Source organism: Cyprinodon variegatus, unplaced genomic scaffold, assembly GCF_000732505.1.
Source record: "Cyprinodon variegatus isolate N-32 unplaced genomic scaffold, C_variegatus-1.0 Scaffold536, whole genome shotgun sequence".
NCBI classification, from domain to species: Eukaryota; Metazoa; Chordata; class Actinopteri; order Cyprinodontiformes; family Cyprinodontidae; genus Cyprinodon; species Cyprinodon variegatus.
The window spans coordinates 188585-194920 of record NW_015150989.1 but is presented as its reverse complement, the minus strand read 5'-3'; positions in this window follow the sequence as shown (position 1 = coordinate 194920).

The following is a 6336-nucleotide window of genomic DNA, read 5'->3' as shown; positions in this document are numbered from 1 at the left end:
ATATATATCTATATATCTATCTATAGATATTTATAGATATATATAGATATATATCTTGTTTTTCAAAAAGATCTTCAGATAATCATAAGTAGTTTTAGTAATAATCCCTCGAAATACTTGTGGGTCTGTTTGGTTTACTGAACTAATTTATGAATAGAAGTGTGAACTGAAAGCCAACAAATGTGGAGTCAATATTTACAGATTGTCCTAAGCTCAAAAATTCTTCTCCAGCTCAGCCTACCTAACTTACCTGTGAGAATTTCATGCATTTCATCCTCTTTTGCCCTCACTGAAGTTTATAAAAACATTACCATGGTAAAAATATAGCATGGGAACTTTCATCAGTAGAGGAAAACACGCGGTTCTGCTGGATTATGGAAAAATTTTGTTCTGTGTATCCAATCACATGCAGTTATGAATTAATAAACAGTACCTCTAGCAAAGCCTGGGCTTTTTGCTCCATCCACACGAGAAAGTCCTGTTTTTACTGCAATCCAGGCATTTGTGCTTGTCCTTGTTTAGCATTAACAGTGCTGTCCCTTGAGCAATATGGGCATAAAATTTTAGCTCTGTCCATGGCAGCATTTCCATCCCTTCCAGACACCATTCTGACCTACCAAAAATGTTCTGTCACTGAATTCCCAGATCACCACTCCTTAGAACTGTAGAACTAATATGCCTGTGGATATGTGTCTCAGCACAGAAAATGCTTCAATAGCACAACAAAAAGCCAAAATGCCAATAACACTGGAAAATGTTGACATTAAAAGTATTATCCCCCTATGAGAAAGTTTAGTCACTATATTTTCAAGAAATAACTACCTAAACTACCTCATACCCATTGGACCGTAAATGGAATCCAATGATATAATACATCCAGGACAAACTTCTTTTCAAGAACTAGCCTAGATGGGTCCTAAACTATAATTCCTAACTATATTTATCTGGTTATGTACCAGCAATTTTATCCTTAAAAGGATTAGCTAAATTTATCTGTAGGTTTACATTCAAAACAAAATGTTTCTGCATTTTTTTTTTACTTTGAAAGAGCATAATTTTCCATACTTTTTAGGCATTGAGAACTTTCTAGAAAGCTGACCAAGACAGCATGCAGTTCTGGACCTATCTCCATCTACTTGTCACCACATCCTCATTAAAGCCAGATACATTGTATAGATCTAAAACAGAACTTGCCCAGGTTGGGATTATGAGTCCTCCTCAACACATGCACATGTATTTTGGATGTGGTATAAGAAAAGTGTAGCAACAATAGGGCCAAGTTAGAGCCAAGGATAAAAGTTTATCCAACCTGAAATTCTCCCCCGCTGTATTGGGCTGTTAGCGCTATACCTCCACCTATCCATCTACTCACCCAGCGATTAAGTAAACATGATTCTGTTTTTCACTAATAGCTTTATCTAAAAGGAAAGTTTTAAGCATAGCCTTAAAAGTAGACAGTGTATCTGCGTCACAGACTAAAATTAGTAGTTGGTTCCACAGAAGAGGAACCTGATAACTAAAAGATCTGCTTCTGGTGAACCACTAGTAAACCTGCAGATTGAGAGCAAATTGCTTTATCATACCATGGTTTTGGTTCTCACCTGTTCTCTTTACCCTGACCTGGCTCTTGGATTCTACTCTGCATTATCTTTGGGTCTTGATTCACCTGGCTTTGACTCTGGAACGGCTCTCAGATTCCGTACTCTGGTTTTTCCCCTTAATTCTTCTGCCTGTTTCTTCTGTGATGGATCTGACCCTGTGCATTCCCCTGGAACAAAAATTAACTATCATAGAAGGATTCCCCCAAATCATTCTGGATGAATTCAGGAAACCTCTGAGGTTCACCAGTGACATCACACTACGACCCGCAGCTTCAGAAAACTCTCAATGTTTTTCCCCAAACATGAGAAGGTTAGTGAACCAGAATCCAACACTTGAAATATTTCCCTCCATCTCCTCCAGATTTTCCGGTTGCTACTCGGGTGAATCCCACCCAAACTGCAGCATTTTCACACTCCAATAAATTGTTAAATCGTCTCTGAATTCTGGGTCTTCCGTTTTTTGGTATTTACATTTTGATTGTATCAAATCTAGAACTGAGGTCTAACAGGACAAATACAGAATATTTTACACTATCTGAGACCATGAGAATACCATACAGATTGAAAGTCTTGAAAAACTTCATTACAGTGAAAGTGGTCACACTCTTGTTAAGAATTATTCTTTAAAGAGTTTTGGATAAAAAAAAAAGGAAGATTAGAAATAGGTTGAAAATTGACCAAAATCATCTGAGTCAATCGACAGTTTCTTAAGTATAGGTTTAATTACAGCAACCATAAAGGCATAATGTATACATTCCTGTAAAAGAGATAGGTTAATCATATCTAAAATGGAGGAGGAAATCAGAGGGAATACGTCCTTATATAACTTGGTTTGAACTGGATCGAACATACAAGTTGAAGGCGCAGAGGAAGATAATAGTTTTGGTTACCTCTGGAAATTCAACTGGATATAAACAGTCCAAACCCAGTTTAGTTTCCAAAGTTACCTCAGATGCTGCCTTACCTTCCAGAGATGTACCAGCTTTATTTAGAGCGGGGCTAATGATCTTATTTTTAATAGAATCAATCATATTTATAAAGAATCCCATAAAATCATTACTGCAAAGTGCAGGGGGGATGAACGGTTTAACAGTGCTATGGCTCTGGGTGACTGTTGCAACTGTATTAAAAAGATATCTAGGATTATTCACACTCTCCTTTATTAATGGTGTGAAATATGGTGCTCTTGGTCTACAAAAGGTACAGTAAGGCTTGAAAGTTTAAGATTCATTAAAACTTATAAATATTTTATCTAATAATAATCTGCAAAAGTGAAACCTTTAGGGGGAGGAGAACTCTGTCATTGTGAAGGTTACTAAAACTGGTCAGAGAGGGCAGGGTTGTGAGGGAATACTGTTATTTCTTCAAATTCAATGCCACGTGTCAGAACAAGGTCCAAACTATGAAGATGAGAATGTGTAAAAAATGAACATAAAAGATAGTATGTGGAGTAGGGAACAATAAAACAAAGACAGAAGCAATGATGACAAAAATTGAGTTATGAAACAAGGGCTTTGTCTGTAATGGTCGAATTACAGCTCGTTGGTCAAGTACATGCCCCATGTTTCTTTCTTTGTCATGAGGTTAACAGTAAGATCTCTATCATGGGCAGGAAAGGAGCCTTCATACTGCCATAAACATATGCATCATTACATGACTGAAACACTGATGGATGATGCTGGTCACATTATTTAATAGCAACAAATAATTAATGATAATTGATTTCGTATAGCTCTTATAGCTATAGAGGGACATTGTAAGCTACCCGTGATGAACTATGATAAGAAATGCACAAATTTCCTACCTCCATCCTTACTACCAGTACTATATGGACATCGCTTACACTATATTACCAAAAGTGTTTTTCTCAAAAATCCAAAATATTGGAGCCAAGTGTTCCAATTATTAATAAAATCAAGCACATAGGTGTGCGCTTTCAGGAGCTCAGTGAATTCCATTGTTAAACTTTTATAAAATGCCGTCCATGCAACAAATTATAAAATTCCCTCGCTCCTAAATTTTCCACAGTCAACAGTCAGCTGTACCACGAGAAAATGTTTGAAAAGCAGCAGGTTCAGGTGATGCTGAAGGACATAGTCGAAAGTGGTTGCCAACTTTCTGCAGAGTTAATCACTACACACCTCCAAACTTCATGCAGCTTTCATATTTTGCTCATCTGTCAGAAGCTTTGATGTAAATCATTCTGCCACTGGGGTGATTCTGTTCTCTGGAGTGGTGTGGTGGATAAGTCTGGGTTAGGTGGTTGTCCAGACAATGTCAGTTGTCTGATTGCATTGTGCCAAGTGTATACATTTTGATTCAGGAGGAATTATGGTGTGAGGTTGCTTTCTCCAGGACATGGGCTTGACCTATTAATTCCAGTCTAAGAAACTGTTACGGCTTAAACATACTAAGACAGTTTAGATAATTCCCAGCTCCCAAACTTCTGGGAACATTTTTGGGCTGACCCCTTCCTCTTACAACAAAGTAAGAGGACATGGATTGTGTCTGGTGTTGGTGAACTTGACTAGACTGCCCAGTTTTGACTTCCACCCAATAAAATACCTTTGGGAGGAATTAGAGTGGAGACTAACAGCCAGGTCTTCCCATCCAACATCAGTTTGGTCCTCACAAATTTGCGTCTAGAAGAATAGTAAAAAAAACTACCATATACACACTGCTAAACCCAGTGGACAGCCTTCCAAGATGAGCAGAAGTTGTTTCCAGCTGCAAAGGTAGGGTCATATTGAACCCCTGTGGATTAGGAATGGAATGTCAATTAATTAATTCAATTGATTTGTAAGTCAATGCACATGTTCCCACAGAAATGGGAACATGGGATTGTTCAAACTGTCTTGATGAAACATTATGAGTCCTCAATAAATATTTTGGCAATATAGTGTATTATGATAAATGGTTATACACATCTGCTTTGGCTAAATAGTCTTTACCAAATAGTCTATTTCCAGCAGAGCCAAGCACAAGCTAAAACAGGAAGGGTGCTGGAGGAGGCAAAGTAATAAGTACAATATAGTAAGAAATGAAGATACAACACAAGAAAAAACATGGAACACAAAGGAGAGACAAAAAGGAAAAATAAAAATACATGGTAAGGAAATAATTTAGAAGGGGATTGAATACAAGGAGGAGGTCTAATACAACGAAAGAAGGATTCAAGGAAGAGATGAGAACAAAGAAAGGGGGGAAAGTAAAGGTAGTATGGAAGGTAAAATCAAAAAATGCAGGACAACGGAGGGAACAAGTTGAACTGAATTTCAAGAAAGAACAGACACAAACCACAGTCTCTAGTGTTTGAAGGGTGGTAGAGACACACCTCAAAAGAGAGACAGCTGTAACTGGAGCAAAAGGTGGTTCTGAGGTATCAAATAAAAAATGCATGGCTTGCTTTTTGTATTGTTTTATTTTTTTTTTTTACTTGTAAACCTCCTTTTACCTAACGATTATGAAGTTCCAAATGCCAATATATATGAAGTTTCTGGTTCTGTGACAAATAATTAAAAATAAATAGAACAAAATGTCTTTTTTTTTGCACACTGACATGATGTGAGCATGCATAAATGTGTCGCTGGCTGACATGAAAACAATATTTCTGACATCTGGCCCACCAAAGTTTTGTGTCAGCAGATGTATCCCTCCCTGCAGCCCTGTCTCATTAGCCTGACCTCTAACCCTAAAGTTTTAATAATCCACAGTATTATTACCTCTTGTGACCCATGAATATTGATGAAGCCCTCATTATGCCATCAGTCAAAGTAATCATTATCTTGGGGCCCATTATAGGGTGAATCTTGGCCCTTTTCACCACAGGGCTGTTTTCTGTCAGTCTGTTTGAAATTGGCAGGCATTTAGACTTTGGGGTATTGTGGGGTTTATGTGTGGCACTTAGGACAGCCTGCATACATTCATAAACAACAAAACATATTTTGTTAAATATGCAGTCAGAAGAGCACATCACATGGAATTATAAAGCTGCTTGAGAGAACACATAACAGAAGCGAGGGTTTTGGCGATAAACCCAGAGGACAGCTTTTCCTCTATGCTCAAGAAAGCAGTTTGTACCTGCTTGCCCTTCATTTCAATAAATGCAATTTTTATGCTTGTTTTATTTGCTTTAAGGTGTCTACTGAGAGCTCCTCTTTTAGCTCTCTGAAAGTCAAAGACAGAATGTGTATTGTTGGTACTTGCTTTTTTTAATCCCCTTTGTTGTTTAACAGTTTGACAGTAGGTAACCAAAATAGTAAAGAAGCAACTGGCAAACTTGGTGTCTGAAAGAAAATAAAAGACTTGAAAATTTCTTGGAGCCTACCTTAGTAGTCGAAAATACAGGTTTATAGTGAGACCATGCCAGATTGTGCATGTTTCTGAGCTTTATCTATAATGCTACAATGTGTTGTTGGAAGTTGGAAGGACCTGGGTATGTATTTATTGGTTTTCTAAACTGAACTTGAATATAATAATCTATAAAGAATAGTGATACTTGCATTCAGGCTCAAGCAGTAAGTGCTATTAGCAACTACTTTACATTGAAACTCTTTTCAAATATTTCCCTACAACCATTGGAGATATAGAAGCTGAAAATATTTCTGCACTAGATTAAAAGGGACATTTTTTGTTTTGCTACATATTTGAATTAATAAAGCAAATGCCATTCCATCTTATGACTATGATTTAATCTAAACCATTCATAACCCTTAATTTTTATCATTGTTTTACC